At 43.1% G+C, this 15348-nt stretch overlaps 2 long non-coding RNA genes across 2 annotated transcripts in view; one reads left to right on the forward strand and one right to left on the reverse strand.

Annotated features, from left to right (window-relative positions):
• LOC121037202 (uncharacterized) overlaps window positions 1-9464 on the forward strand; it is a 10377-nt gene extending 913 nt beyond the window's left edge. Inside the window, exons 2-4 of the long non-coding RNA XR_005793641.1 lie at window positions 1270-1568; window positions 4954-5154; window positions 8956-9464. This is a non-coding gene — a long non-coding RNA (uncharacterized LOC121037202). The remainder of the gene's footprint in view (window positions 1-1269; window positions 1569-4953; window positions 5155-8955) is intronic.
• Window positions 9290-14253, reverse strand: LOC121037201 (uncharacterized). The gene is made up of 5 exons (XR_005793640.1): window positions 12684-14253; window positions 11953-12092; window positions 11336-11507; window positions 10153-10368; window positions 9290-9401 (listed from the first exon to the last, which is right to left on the reverse strand). It is a non-coding gene; the product is annotated as an uncharacterized LOC121037201 (long non-coding RNA).
• Window positions 14254-15348: the final 1095 nt, after the last annotated feature.

Genomic DNA, 15348 nt, shown 5'->3' on the forward strand with positions numbered 1-15348 from the left:
CCTGGCCCTTGGCCCAGGTTACTCTTGTTTTCAAATTTTGCTGTTGCTCATAGCTCTTTCCTTACGTCAGGGACAATTATGAAAGAGTTTTGGGGGCTGGTGGGGAGGCATGGGGAATGGGCTTGTAGGGGCCAAGGGCAGGCTGCACCAAGAGGGGCCAGTTTGGTCTGAACATTATTTTGAATTGAAAGCAACGAAACCGCAGCAGATTTGGGAAAAGCTCATCTCCCCCTCCAATTGCCTGCCCCACCAGGAAGAGAGCTATTACCAGAGATTTCTCTTTACCTAAGAGGTTTCTCTGCATAATAAGGCAAGCTTTCTTTTCCAAACTTCTCCTTTTACCTCCCTGCTAAGAGTCTTTCTCCCCTTTGTCTCCTTAGGCCCCTACCCCTCTCCTCTGCTCCCCTAAGCTCCTGTTGCCTCACTGCCTTTGGAATTTGTGTGTCTGCATGGATCCCCCTTACATAGGAACCTAAATCTGATTTTCTCCTGTAAAAAAAATCTGTCAGCTGTCGGTTTGACTCTTAGTAGAATCAAATGACTAGTAGAAGGACCTTAAAGGGCAGAGAAAATTCTTCCTCCTTGACAGAGTGATCTGGGGAAACTTTTGTGAAAGAGCTGTGTATTTCCAAAATGTTTGTGAGGCGGATGGATAGGGCACTCATTCTCTCCGAGGCAGGCAGAAGAAATTCTTGGGGGGGGGGGTAGGAACACTGGCCTGAGCACCCCTACATTGCCTTATAATCCTTGGAGTAAGAGTTCAGGGTTATGTATGCTGGAATGTGAAGGTTAGTACTGAAACACCCTCTGGGATTGCCATCCGGTCTGCAAAGTTCGCTGTATGTATTTCTTTATAGAAGGAAGATTTATTAGATTTGTCTTTCTTTTAAACCAGTCCGTTTCACTCTCTGAGACCTAATGGTCACCTGCACTGGTTTCCCTCTGCTCTCAAAACAGAGTCCACTCTTCTAAGCTGGCACACAGGCGGTTCATGAATTGGCCTCTGCTTATCTCACTAACCTCACGTCTCACTCCATATGCCACCCCAAACTCCTTGCAGTTCCTGGAACTTGTGCTTCTCAGAATGTGATATAGGGTTTGTCCCCACCCCCACACTTAGATAGTCACATGTGCTCTGTCTTCTGCATGCAACCTTCTCCCACCTTGTTCTCCAACCTGTCACCCCCAGTGCGCACACACTTTTTTAGGGAGGTGGGGGGCCTGGCTAAGGTGTGCTCAAGTCTTTAGACTAAGCAATTTCTCTTTCAGGAAGTTTTCCTTGAACCGCCATGCCTTCATTGGAACCCCCATCTATGCCATGTGGTTTCCATAGCACCTGTGGTTACTCTACAAAGTTTTTAAAAGACAGGAAAGTACAAAGATTCAACTTCTGGGACCACGAGGGACTAAGAAGTACGGGACCATCTGATTCTAACAGAACTGCTGAAAAAAAGATAGCAATGCATGAAAGGAAGAAAGGAGGAGCTCGGGGGGTGAGATGAGAAGAGAGAACCCAGAAGCACCCATCTGTGTTTGATGTGAAAATAAGCCCAAATGGCTGACTGGAGGTGAGTACTCACTCAGGCCTTGGGTTCTAGAAAGGCAGAGATCTGGACTAGAGACCCCTGCTCACAGCTGGGACTGTGCAGAAGATCTTAGTGACTAGAGAATGGAGAAAAATTTTTCCCACTTGTTCATGGTCACAGCAAGGAAGTTTGTGGTTTGGCGCTCTGGATGAGCTGATGTTGTCTGCCATAGAAATCGAAACCACTAGCCCAGCTATGGCAGCATAGGTGTGAGGCCCCACTTTACACAACCCATGTGGTGAGGGAATCTTGAAGTCAATACAAAACATAAAAGTTGGTTCCAAAGTGATGAATCTCCTTAGTCCCTGTCAGAAGTGAATGCAAAACCCGGTTGTTTCTTCTGATCCCTCAGGGAATAAACAATCCCCCATGGAAAATGAGCTTATAATAAGAAATTACAAACTAGTAAGTGAACCAATGAGGGATGAGATTGGTAGGTATAATAAACAAGAGAATTAGCCCCTTAAGGACTTGAGACACAGGGGCACCTGGGTGAATCAGTCAGTTGAGCGTCCGACTATTGGTTTCAGCTCAACCCTTGATCTCACGGTTTGTGGGTTCAAATCCCACATGGGGCTCTGCACTGGCAGCACAGCACGGAGCCTGCTTGGTATTCTCTTTCTCTCTCCCTCTCTCTCTCTGCCCCTCTCCCACTTGCACTGTGTTTGTTTCTCTCAAAAATATACAAGCTTTTAAAAAAGGTACAAATACAATATATAGAAATAAAAGCTTAGTTGTTTACATTTTTTAAAAAATATTTATTTTTGAGAGAGAGAGAGAGAGCGCGTGCGCGGAGGAGGGGCAGAGAGAAAGGAAGACACAGAATCCGAAGCAGGCTCCAGGCTCTGAGCTGTCAGCACAGAGCCCGACGCGGGGCTCAAACTCACAAACTGCAAAGTCGGCCGTGGCAGCTGAGCCACCCAGGCGCCCCTGGTTTCAGCTCAACCCATGATCTCATGGTTTGTGGGTTTGAATCCCACATGGGGCTCTGCACTGGCAGCACAGCACGGAGCCTGCTTGGTATTCTCTTTCTCTCTCCCTCTCTCTCTCTGCCCCTCTCCCACTTGCACTGTGTTTGTTTCTCTCAAAAATAAATAAACTTTTAAAAAAGATACAAATATATAGAAATAAAAGCATAGTCATTTACATTTTTAAAAACTCAGTGATTGGATTCTTTTCTTATTAGGCAGTAATAAGATATCAGTCAAAACTCCAATAATAATACCTCATTAAAAAGGGGAAAATAAAGAAAAGGGACATAATAATTGACGTGAAAATGTTGGGGTTCAGAGCGAACAGTCAAGAAAGAGTTCTTGAGGGGTGCCTGCATGGCTCAGTCAGTTAAGCGTCCAATTCTTGATCTTGGTTCAGGTAGTGATCCCAAGGTCGTGGGATAAAGCCCTGAGTTGGGCTGCACTCTGAGCCGGGAGCCTGCTTGGAATTCTCTCTCCCTCTGCCTCTTTCCCCTGCTCATGCTCTTGCTCTGTCTAAAAAAAAAAAAAAAAAAAAAAAAAAAAAAAAAAAAAAAAAAAAAATTAAAAATTAAAAATTAAAAAGAATTCTTGAGATGTCTTTGGTGCAAATAGGTGGTTTTATTTTATTTTATTTATTTTTTAAAGTTTATTTATTTATTTTGAGACACAGAGAGAAAAGAGAGAGTGCATGAGCAGGGGAAAGGCAGAAAGAGAGGGAGAGAGAGAATCTTAAGCAGGCTCCGCACTGTCAGCACAGAGCCAAAATGTGGCTCGAACTCGTGAACCCATGAGATCATGACCTAAGCTGAAATCAAGAGTGGACACTTAACTGACTGAGCCACCCAGGCACCCTGCAAATAGGTGGTTTTATTAAAGCACAAGGACAGGACCTGTGGACAGAAAAAGCTGTACTGGGATTGTGAGGAGAAATTGAGCATATACCGTCAGGTAGGGAGGGGGTTAGGTATAACATAAGTCTCTGAGGAATTTTGGAAGCAAGGTTTCCAGAACCTGGAGGGGGGCTAGCTATTGTTAGGAAAAGGCTATTTATTTGTTTGTTTATTTATTTTTAAAAACTTTTTTTAATGATTTATTATTTATTTTTGAGAGAGAGAGAGGGGCAGAGCATGAACAGGGAGGGACAGAATCTGAAGCTGCTCCAGGCTCTGAGCTGTCGGGGCTCGAACTCATGAACTGTGAGATCATGACCTGAGCTGAAGTTAGATGCTTAACCGACTGAGCCACCCAGGTGCCCCAGGAAAAGGTCATTTATCACTGCCTAATAAAACCTTAGTCATGAGATGCTTCAGATGTAGATCAGTGGGCCCTATGCTTGGAGGATAATTGCTAACATGTATTTGGGGGGGTAGAGATTAAGGAGGTTTCCAAAGGAATTTTTAGAAGTTAAAGGAGACTTCTAGGATCCTGGAGGTCTGGATAGTGTTAAACTAAGATTGCCTTTTGCCCTTAGCGAAGTATCAACATTGGGGCAGTTGAGATCTAAGGGCAAGGTCACTCCACTTATCTCAAGGACTTGTCAATGGGCTGTAAGTAGTAAGGAAATTTAATTTGATTTTTTTCTTTTGCTTTTATTCCCCACATCATCTCGTTTATGAATACTTTTTCAGAAATCCTAATGAAAAAGTTAATACAGAATTCCAGCAGTGCATCAGAATACAATTAAACACTTCTGTAGCGTGATAAAAACGAAGGGTGAAGTTTGGCCCCAAAACAAATGCCATGCTTCAAGGGGAAACACTAGAAACCTTCATGTTCAAGTCAGTGCAAGATAAGGATGTCTTCTTTCATCTCTCTCTCTCTTTTTTTAACTTGTCAATTTGGAGTGTGATTGGTTTCAGGTATTAAAATCCTGACTATGATTTTGTATGTGTTTGAGATTACTAGAGGTTTAAACAAATAGGGGGGTTATTTTTTTTTCAAACAAGAAGTCTGTATGTGGGTGGCTGCTTTGGTTGAATGCTTTGATAGTTTAGGGTCGGGTCAAAAGTAAGGTACATACTGGAAAACCATCCTCCAAGGCCGCTTTCCCAATTTAGACTCTCAATGATAAAGTGTGAGAATGATGGTTGCCCACATCCTTTCCAGCACTGGCACTTTCCTAACTTACATTAGTGTGCTTCTTTTATGGGTGAAAAAGATATCTGAATGTGTTGATGTGCATTTCTTTAATTAGGAGTGAGGCTGAACAGAACAGGGTTATTGGCCATTTTTATTTCTTCATTTGTAAATAGTCAGTTATAACTTTACCCATTTTTCTGCTGGTCTGTTTTTCATGTGTGTGTGTATGTGTGTGTGTGTGTGTGTGTGAAGGTAAATGGAACTGTTTTCATAATCTCAGGTCGTACATGTGGCTTCAAATTCTGCATTTATAGGTGACTTGTGACCAACACCAGGCCAACTGCTGGGCACATACTGTACTTCACAGTCAAGAACATTGAAAAAAAAATCCAGACAAATATGGGGACAGATTTCCTGTTCACCCCCAGCTGTGATTATCCCAGTATGTGGAATAACATACACAACAATGGGAGAGACAGGAAGCCAAACGCTAGTCACGGATGGAGTGATGGATGGTAAAAAAACCCAGCATTTTCCTTGATTTGGTCAATCTCTTGCCATCATAAATTCACCTTTGTGTGCAGTTTCAAGAGATAATAACAAGTTGGTTTACAGAGCATTTCACTGGAATAGGCTGCTTTGCTGAGATGAGACCTCAGGAGTGTCCGTTGAACAGGATGATTTACATCTGGCTATTTCTTTCCCAGAGAAAAGAGGAAATTTCCTTGTGCTGGGAATGCCCCCGCTCTTCTAGGAGTGTTGGAAACAGCAGGTTAAAGATTATCTGTCAAAAAAAGTGAAGCCCAGAGAAACTGGGTCATATACTCAAGGTCACATTATTGTTTAGTGACAGTATAATAATAGGTAAAACTCATACTATGTGGTTATACTATTGCTTTAAGCACTTTACATATAACACCTCATTTAATTCTCATAATAACCACACACAGAAGGTATCATTAGCATTTCCATTTAACAGAAGAAGAAATTGAAGCCCAAAGAGGCTAAGCAACTTGCTTGAGGTCACACAGCTAGTAAGTGGCAGAGCCGGGATTTAAATCAGGCACTATGGCTCCAGAATCTTGACCTAAACTACTACCTTGTATCTTTCTGTTCGAAGTAAATCCCCTTCAAATGTACAACTGCTGGGGTTTTGGGGTGATGGTGGGGTTTGGAGCCAATGGCCAAGAAAGAATTCTTGAAGATGTGTTTGGTGCAAAAAAAGGTGATTTTATTAAAGCATGGGGACAGGACCTGTGGGCAGAAAGAGCTGCACTGGGGTTGTGGAGGGTGAATTATTGTATACCTTCAGGTTGGGAGGGGATTAGGGACAGCGTAAGTCTAAGGAATTTTGGAAGCAAGGTTTACAGGACCTTGAGGGGCTAGCTGTTGTTAGGAAAATGTCATTTATTATTGCTTAGTAAAATCTCAGTCCTGAGACTCTTCAGATGTGTATCAGGGGGCCATAAGCTTGGAGTATGATTGCCAGCATATATCTTGGGGAAGTTGAGATATAGGAAGTATCCAAAGGAATTCTTATATGTTAAAGTAGATGTACAGGATCCTGGGGAGTCAGGATAATGTTAAGCCAAGATTCCCTTTTGCCCCTAGCAACGGGTCATCTTTGAGGCAGCTGCGCCCCTAGAGGGAGGTCACTCTGCCTGTGTCAAGGACTAGTCAATGGGCTGTAGGCAGTAAGGGAATTTAATTTTTCATTTGCCTTTGTTTCTCACGTCATCATGGCAAGCACTTAAACCCCCTTACATCTTGATGAAGGTGATATTAGGGCTCCAGAAAATGGAGTCTATATGCTTCTGGAGATTACGCTATGGATAAGATTGCCTTTTTCTTGCAGTTTACTAAGTTATCTTGCACTTTTCTAAGTTTACTAACTAAACTGAAGGAGACTCCTGTCCTGCATGACTGTGATCTCTGCCAGTCAACCATTTGCTTTCTTTTCTTTTCCTTGTTCTTGGGCAGCCAGGAGTGCGGGAGGAATATCACACATATCCCACCTGTGGGGGTGGGGGTGGGGGTAGGGAGGTGCTGTTAGTCTGTACTTTGCCCTCAGCTTGCCTTATGCTCCCTCATCACTACACTGAATTTCCCCAAGAATGAGATTACAATAGTATTTAAACATTTTTCAAGCTTTTTTGAAAACACATTTTCCCTTAGAACCCAATATATTCACACATAAAAGTGTGTTATAATTGAAAGGCAAATTCCTTAAAAACAATATGCTTACTACATGTGACAAACTCTGGTGTATTCCCTCTTCGTTCTCTACCCATCTCTTACCCTTATTTGAAAATGAAAAGGCAGGCCACAAATTACTAATGAGTCATGATCCACAGTAAGAAAAGAAATGCTTCTTTCTTTCTTTTTTAAAAAAGATTTTTATTCTTAAGTAATCTCTACACTCAGTGTGGGGCTTGAACTCACAACCCTGACATCAAGAGTTGCACGCCCCACCGACTGAGCCAGCCAGGTGCCCCTATGTCATGAAAGCTGGTGGTGGTTTATACATGTTAAATTTCCAACCATACATAGCACTTGGAGTAAGGAAAACTGTCAGATAATTTCTATCAGACTTATTTCTGGTCAGTAGGTATTCATTGAGCTTCCTGTAGTTAATGTCTAAAGATGGTACACTGGGACTTTAAAACAAATCACCAGGCTATATAACCTTAGGAAAACCTGTCTTCATTCATTCATTTATCCATTCATTCATTCAATAAATATTTGAGCACGTACTATATGCCAGGCATTGTGCTAAATCAGGACTTGGCAATACTGGCTGGCAGGCCAACTCCAGAGTGCCACCTGTTTCTGTAAATAAAGTTTTACTGGTTCAAAACCATGCCCATTCATTTTTGTATTGTCTGTGGCTGCTTTTGCACTACAAAAGCACAGTTGGATATGGAGATCATGTGGCCTATGAAGTCCACAATATTTCTTAATCTGGTCCTTTACAGAAAAAGTACACAGACTCTGTTGCTAGATTCTAAAATACAGTGTTATTTTAGACTGGTCTCTGCTGTCCTGGAGGTTTGAATTGTCCTGCTTGACTTCAGCTGGGTTTCAGTCACCTTGGGGCGGGGGGGTGGGGGGGGTGGGGGGGTTGGGGAGGGATTTGAGGCTTTCTGCCTCCCTCCCATTGCTGCCTCTGAGAACACCTGTTCACAGTAGATGCTCCATAGTCATTTTCTACTGCTGAAATTATTCAGTAGATTTGGCAGCAAATATTGGAAAGAAAGAAACATACCCCCAGGGTAGAAAGGAGAGTTTATTCCTTTAACATAACAAATAGTGTCATTTTATAGATGCCTATCTGCAGCTATGAGAAGCTAGTCGTCAACTTTTATTGAGTATCTACTGTGCATTTGGCCCTCTGGAGAAGAAAAAAGATTTGGTTCAAACTTTGGCCCTTGTGTTAAGGATAGGGAGATAAAGGAGATAAATGTATTTTATTGTAATCCTTAATACTTCTGTTTGGGGACCTGGTGCATACCTGAAGATGATTTTGGTTTACTACCTTAGAATCGCAAATGTTTGTATTCCAATACCTTTTAACTTCGCTTAGTCACTAGTTACTCCCAAGAGTAATTGCTCTATGCCTGAGTGGATAAGCTAATCCTATTTTTAATTCCTTCCTTCATCAAACTTTCTATTTTGACTGTCTCTTATGGGTCAGCACCATAGATATACTTGAAGACTGGTCCTTCTAGTCTGGTGGGAAAGACAAATAAACACATGGTTACACTATTGTGTATTGACAGAATGACACACAGGTCTTCTAGCAACACAGAGGAGGAGTACCTAACTAGGGAAGACTTTCTGGAGGAGGTGACACCGAGCTGAGTTTTAAAAAGGCTAACTGGGGGCGGCTGGGTAGCTCAGTCGGTTGAGTGTCCAACTTTGACTCAGGTCATGATCTCATGGTTGGTGGGTTCAAGCCCCACGTGGGGCTTTGTGCTGTCAGAGCAGAGCCTGCTTCAGATTCTTCATCTCCCTCTCTCTCTGCCCCTCTGTGGCTTGTGCTCTCTCTCTCTTTTTCTCAAAAATAAATATTGAAAAAAAAAGGTAAAAAAAAAAAAAAACAGGCTAACTGGACAAAGAAGGAGACATAGGATATTCCTGACATGGGAGTGGAGACTTTACCCATGACAATGGGTAAAGTCTAGAGATGTTTGAAAATATGGTGTTTTCAGGGAAGAGCAGAAATAAGACAAGGGATTTGTGCTTTGATGTTTTAAAGGAATTATTTATTTACTTATTCACTCATTAATTTATTTCATTTATTTATTCATTTGTAGTGGGAACAGGTTGTGTGGAGCTACTCAGTCTTTTTTAATAATCCAGTTAGCTGGTGACTTTGTGTAAGTCCTCCCTGGTTCTAGGAAGAACACCAAACTGCAGTCTTGGCCTGGCCTCTCCAGCAAGAGCACCAACTGAATGAACCAGTCATACCCAAAAGTAATCTGACTGGGAGAAGCACAGTTGCTGTTAAGCCAATGAAATGCAAGGCAGGTTGGATAACTGCGTGGTTGTGACACTGTCATCCCCTTCTGGTAAAAATCATCGCCTGCAATGGCAGATCGCCCACTGCTTCCACTTCGTGGCCAATCTTTCAATCTTCCTGATAAATGTGCCCCAGCTTTGTAGCCTCCTCCAGTATCAAGAGTGGAGTTTGTATGGAGATCCTTCGGGAACCGATGTCAAATGCTCAACAAATGTTCTGTTAAGTTTGGTCTGCAGCAGGCTGGAAAAGGAGCAGATTAAAGGAATAAAATATGGCCCGCACAGTCTTGGAGAGCACCAGCCAGCTGGGACTCTGTTCTGTCATCTAAGGTGAGCAGGGGGTCGGCTGATAAATGTCAACAATTTTCTGTAACACGTGGGCTTTTAATCTTCCCAACAGCCCGGGGGAGAAATGTTAGATATGATGACAGGGGCAGTTTTTGCCATGTTGTTTGGGGCCCCAAATGCAGTTTTGATACTAAATTCAAGCAACATCGCAAGAATGCCTGCATAAACAGGATTTGTGTTGATCGGGACTTTTGGGTTTTTGGGGGTATAAGCAATGGAAACTAACTCTGTCTAGTTTAAACAAATGAAGTCAGTTTGTTAGGAGGTTGTATCTAGCAGGACTCAAGAGTGTGGGTATTCCCAGGCCTCCCCAGGGAGTTACCAGGCTCTGAAGAGGCATCAACAACCAGGGAGGCTCCTTCCCCCAACGCTCCCTTCTCTTGGGCCTGTGGATTCTTCCCCACGTTCATTTGCTTTATTCTTCCCTTTTCAGCCTACCTTTCTCTGCCTCTCCTGGGATTCACATACTCAGTTCCAGGCCCCAGCAATGAGTGGCTTGCAACTCTTGACCCCATTTATAAATCCCCAGGAAAAATAATGGGATTGACCTCAGGTGGATCAGGTCTCTACCCGACCCTTCAGCTATGGCCCCAGGGAGTCAGATAGGGCCATCTATAACATTTTGGCATCAGGAAGGAACATACTTCCTGGGGGGAGTTACTAGTCTCAGAGAAAGGAATTGTGGGCTGTGTGGACTCCCTCCAAATTGGCTCCAGGACCTCTCTGATCCCTTGCAGGAGCAGGTTTCCTTTAGGGCACAGTCACTTTGCATCGTAGGCAGGGACTTTCCATGCAGAGCCACATCTCAGTGTTTCTTTCTGCTTTTCTGGAGTTCTGCGATGTATCTTCACTGGGTGCTACTAAAGAAGTGAGTGTTATATACAGAAAGCTGTTCTTATTATGAGTCACAACACACAGCTTAGAAATCCTATCAGGGTGCCATAGGAAGCACTTATATCCAGGTTTAAACAAAGAGCTTTGCAGAGGTATTACAGTTCATGATCATATATTCAAGTTATCTGGCAGAGTGAATGGATGTGTTCTTGGCTGTCCCTGGTCTTTGAGTTTGCAGCCATGCCTCTGTTATTCTTCCAAACCTCCACCATTCACCTACCCTCTTCTCAACATTAGTGTCCACTGGCCCCTGAGAGGGACCGCACCATCCCTATAGCAGGACTTTTACATTCTTGCCTTGGTATGTGCCCAATGCTACTTCCCATACTTGGGATTCCTTCTATTTTCTTCCATGACTCTCTGAGCCATCTGTATCATTTAAGGTCAAGGTCAAGGGTCATGTCTACCATGTAGCTTTTCCTAATATGCTATTCTTCACTGTTCTTCCTTATTTTAGAGCTCATTCAATAGACACTTACTTAATAGTTGTAAACTGAGAGGAGTGATGGCCATTTATATTGGTTTTTTCGTCTGCCATAATAAAGTACCACTGACTAGTGTGGCTTAAAGAGAAATTTATTTGCTCACTGTTCTGGAGGCTAGGAGACCAAGGTCAAGGTGTCAGTGGGTTTGGTTTCTCCTGTGGCCTCTCTGCTTGGCTTGCAGATGCCCTTCTTTTCACTATGTCTTTCCTTTGTGTACATGCGTCCCTTGTGTCTCTTTGTGTGTCCAAATTTCTTCTTGTTGTAAGGACACAATTCAGACTGTATTAGGCCCACCCTAATGGCCTTATTTTAACTCACAAAGCCCTCATCTCCAGATACAGTGACATTCTGAGGTAGTGAGGCTATAGCTTCAACATATGAGTTTTAGGGGGACACAGTTCAGCCTACAATACCAATGGAGACAGGGCTGAACAAGATATACATGTACCTTGCCTTCTTGTTTGATAGCTTGTAGAGAAGACAGATCTTAAGCAACCATTTCCATGAACACATGATTAACTACCATTGTGAGAGGGTCCAAGAAGTCGAATACATGGTACTTGCAAAGGTAATCTGGTGTTGAAGGATGGTCAGGAAATCTCTCCCCGAGGAAGTGAAATCTGCAGGAGGGGTGGACGGGAGTTAGCCAGGTGAAGAGGGATGGTTGAGTATTCCAGACAGAAAGATCAACCTCTGTGAACTCCAAGCGGTGGGAAAGAACATGACATACACAGGGAACTGAAAGAAGCCATTGGGGCAAGAAGTGAGCGGTGGGAGAAGGCACCAGAAGGTCACAGGGGTCAGATGACACTGGATATCATATTCCGACATCCTCATTTCAGTGCTTACCACATCCCGCCTTGGAGTGTTTTACAATTTTTTTTGTGTGGGGAGGGGGTGCCATGCGTGTTTTGCTTCTCCTTATGCTCCCTTGGGAGGAGATCCTCGATTCAACTCCTTTTATATTCTCCACAGTAGGCAGCACAAGGCTGGGCACATAGTAGAGGCTCAGTAAATAAATTAAGTGGATGTAATGAGTAATGAAATTGATAGAAGCACTCTTACTTGTCTAAATTAGGGGCTGACCCAATCTTGGTGGATGAGCGTCTCCTGGAGGCTTTAAAAGGTGAGAACTTTTGGTAGTGTGATGCCACCTAGTGTTCCTTTTTATTACAACAACAAAGGGGAACAGGGTCTTCAGGAATCTGGAAAATTGGAAATGAAGCACTTTCTTTCATCAGCATACATTAATTTGTCCAACCACCCATCCTCTCATCCATTAATCCATCCAAGTCGATGTCACTTGCATCTCTTTCCTGTGAGTTGAACGTGTCATGTTCCTTTCCACCTCCTGTGGTTCCCTGATTTCCTTTGTTAAGGTCTTTTTGTCCTCATATTCTAAATAATGCTCTCAGGTATCAGTGTCTAGACTGACCCAGCACCCATAGTGCTCGCTGTTGGCATGGCATGTTCTAAATTATGCCATCATATTGTGTTGGGATTACTTGTAGATGGTCTTTTCTCTCTTTCCCCCAAAGCCAGATTGTGAATGCAAAGGGCAGTGACTCTGTCTTAGTTGGCTCTGTGGTTCCTCTGGCCAGCCTTGTACTTACAATGCAGCAGGTGCTTTAAAGAAGTGTTTTCTGGATTGAATTTCTGTCACCTTGGCAGGCCATCTGCTTGTAAAATAATCCTTCAGAAGATTCTTGGGAAATGGGAAGACATATAGCACTACAACTGATACCAATACAAGATATGGGTGGCCAGGGCCCTCTAGGTCGTTCTCTGTTATGTACCTTCAGGAATGTTATGGAGTCTCTCTGGATCACGATGGTATCACCACCTGTTAGTCCCAGCGTGTGATTGGATCTCCTGTAAACACACAAAGTAGCCTGAGCCCTGTTGCCTACCCTGTGTTCTCATTTCCATTAGCTTGGCTTGCAGTTTGGTTCAGCCTGATCCTCCAGCTTCAGCTGCCACTTCTCCCATTGCCTCCATAGTGCATTATGCCTCTGCCATATTATGTCCTTTTTTGTCTACCAGATATACAGTCTCTGTTCATGAATGAGATACAATTATACAAATGTGAATTTTCCCCAAGTTAAATCATAAATTCATTAATGTCCCAGTTAAGATTTCTCATGAGGAACTTGAAAACATCCTGAAAATTATATGGGTTGATGGAGGTTCATGATTAGCCAGTGACGTTTTGACAGAAGAAGTAGGAGTGGGGGACTTGCCCTCAATCATGATGTCTGGCTATAAAACCATCATGATAAAACCTTGTGGTACTAGCACAGGAGCAAACCACAGAGCTCAGTGCAGAACTGTCTATATTTGGGAACCAAGATGTTGAAAATGGGCTCACTCCTCTGAGAAAAAAAAATCGGATCCTTACCTCACACCATACGCAAAAGTAAGATGGGCTCAAGAACTGAATGCTAACAAGTAAAACTATGACGCTAATGTAAGAAGATGATAGACAATACCTTTATGACCTTGGGGTTGAGAAGGACTTCTTAAATCATACTGGAAAAGCATGTAAAAAGTAAAACACACACACACACACACACACACACACACACACACACAATGAAGGGCTACAAAATGAAGGATTATTGTTTTACAAAGGACATGGCAAGCAAAGGTTTCAGTCTTTGAAAGCAGATTAATGTCCAGATTAATGTACAAAAACCTCTTGCAAATCAAATGAAAAAGAAAAAGAGCAACTGAAATATAGGTAAAGGCTATAAATAGACAATTCACAGAAGGGAATCCCAAGTGGCTTACAGATGTATGAAGAAATGTTCAATTTCACTAGGAGTCAGAGAAACGCAGAATAAAGCAAAAATATGTTGACACTACTTCCATGATAATTGACAGAATTTAGAAAATTGGCTAATTAGATGAGTCAGTATTTGTAAGGCACTTAGAATAGTATTTGACACTTGGTAAACACTATGTGAGTGTTTATGAATAAACAAACTACAATGTGCTGGTAAGGATGAGAGTAGGGCCAGAAACCCTCACACTGTGCACTGGAGGATAGCGTAGAGCAATAATTCTGGTGTGCCATCTAGCAGTACTTGAAGTTAAGTACCCAGGGCTCCTAGCAGGCTACTGGGCACCTTTGTGCCATTGGAAAACAGTGTCTACCACTGGGCAAATGAATTTGAAAGAGGAAAACCCTCTCAATAGTAATAGCCTCTCAGGTTCGTGACTTGACTAGGGAACAGAGCTTTTGGGGGAAGAAAAGGGCAGATCTTCCTTCAGCAGGGCACATGACATAGGAAAGCTGTTTTCCAGCTCCCACTGGTGCATGGCTGGATGTCTTTGTGCAGGACAAGTTGCATAGCCAAATGTGAATTGCCCTGTACATCCACTATAACTTACCAACCTCATTTTTAGGCATATGTTGCCGAGGAATTGCACATAGGTCCACAAGAGACCATGGACGAGGATGATTATCGCTGAGAGGTAGGGGTAGCCTTGGTATCCATTTGGGGAATGGAAGTCACATGTGTTGCTGTCCAATATGGAATACTGTGCAGCAATCAGAAGCGATAAACTAGGATTACAATACCAACTGCAAAAGAATAGATTCATAAAAAGAATATTGAGTGAAAAAAAGTAGAAAATAAGATCATCCTAAAGTCCCACATCATTAAAAAATACACTAATAAAAATGCATACACTTTTCAAAAATGCATATTCAAGCACAGTAGCATGAATGTTTATGGGGCTGAGGAGGGATGGGAGTAAGGATGGGGTTAAAGGGAAAGGGGCGCCTGGGTGGCTCAGTCGGTTAAGCTGCTGACTTCGGCTCAGGTCATGATCTCGCAGTCCGTGAGTTCGAGCCCCGCATCGGGCTCTGTGCTGACAGCTCAGAGCCTGGAGCCTGTTTCAGATTCTGTGTCTCCCTCTCTCTGACCCTCCCCCGTTCATGCTCTGTCTCTCTGTGTCTCAAAAATAAATAAATGTTAAAAAAATTTTTTTAATAAAAAAAAAAAGGGAAAAAAAACAAGAGGGGTTTTGCATATTTCATGAGCCAAGTTGTTTACCCTCTGTACCTGAAGGTTAAAGAGTGTGGAGGAGGAGGGGGAGAGGGAGACGAAATGATCTTGAGAGGAGCCCTAGATGAAAGGCAACTTTCCATGATGTGGCTCCACATACCTTTTCCCAGGGTGCTTCGAGCGCTGCGCCCTATTATTCTTACCACTGGTGACTAAACCCTTTGAAAGCAGGGTCTGTGTTTTCTCCACCTTACTTTCCCCTCCGTTATCTTGCACACAGTAGCTGCTTCATGAGGGTTGAATTGACTCGAACGGAGATTATTTCTTGTTCCCGCGACGGAGTCTCTTTGTCACGGAGAGCAGAGGGTGGCTTCCGGCCCTTCCAGAAGCCTTTGATCCACCTTTCCATCTAGGCGTTAGTTCTCCTCTGGCCTTAGCGGCCTCCCAG

This window comes from Herpailurus yagouaroundi, unplaced genomic scaffold (assembly GCF_014898765.1).
Source record: "Herpailurus yagouaroundi ecotype Mexico unplaced genomic scaffold, PumYag 163, whole genome shotgun sequence".
Taxonomy (NCBI): Eukaryota; Metazoa; Chordata; class Mammalia; order Carnivora; family Felidae; genus Herpailurus; species Herpailurus yagouaroundi.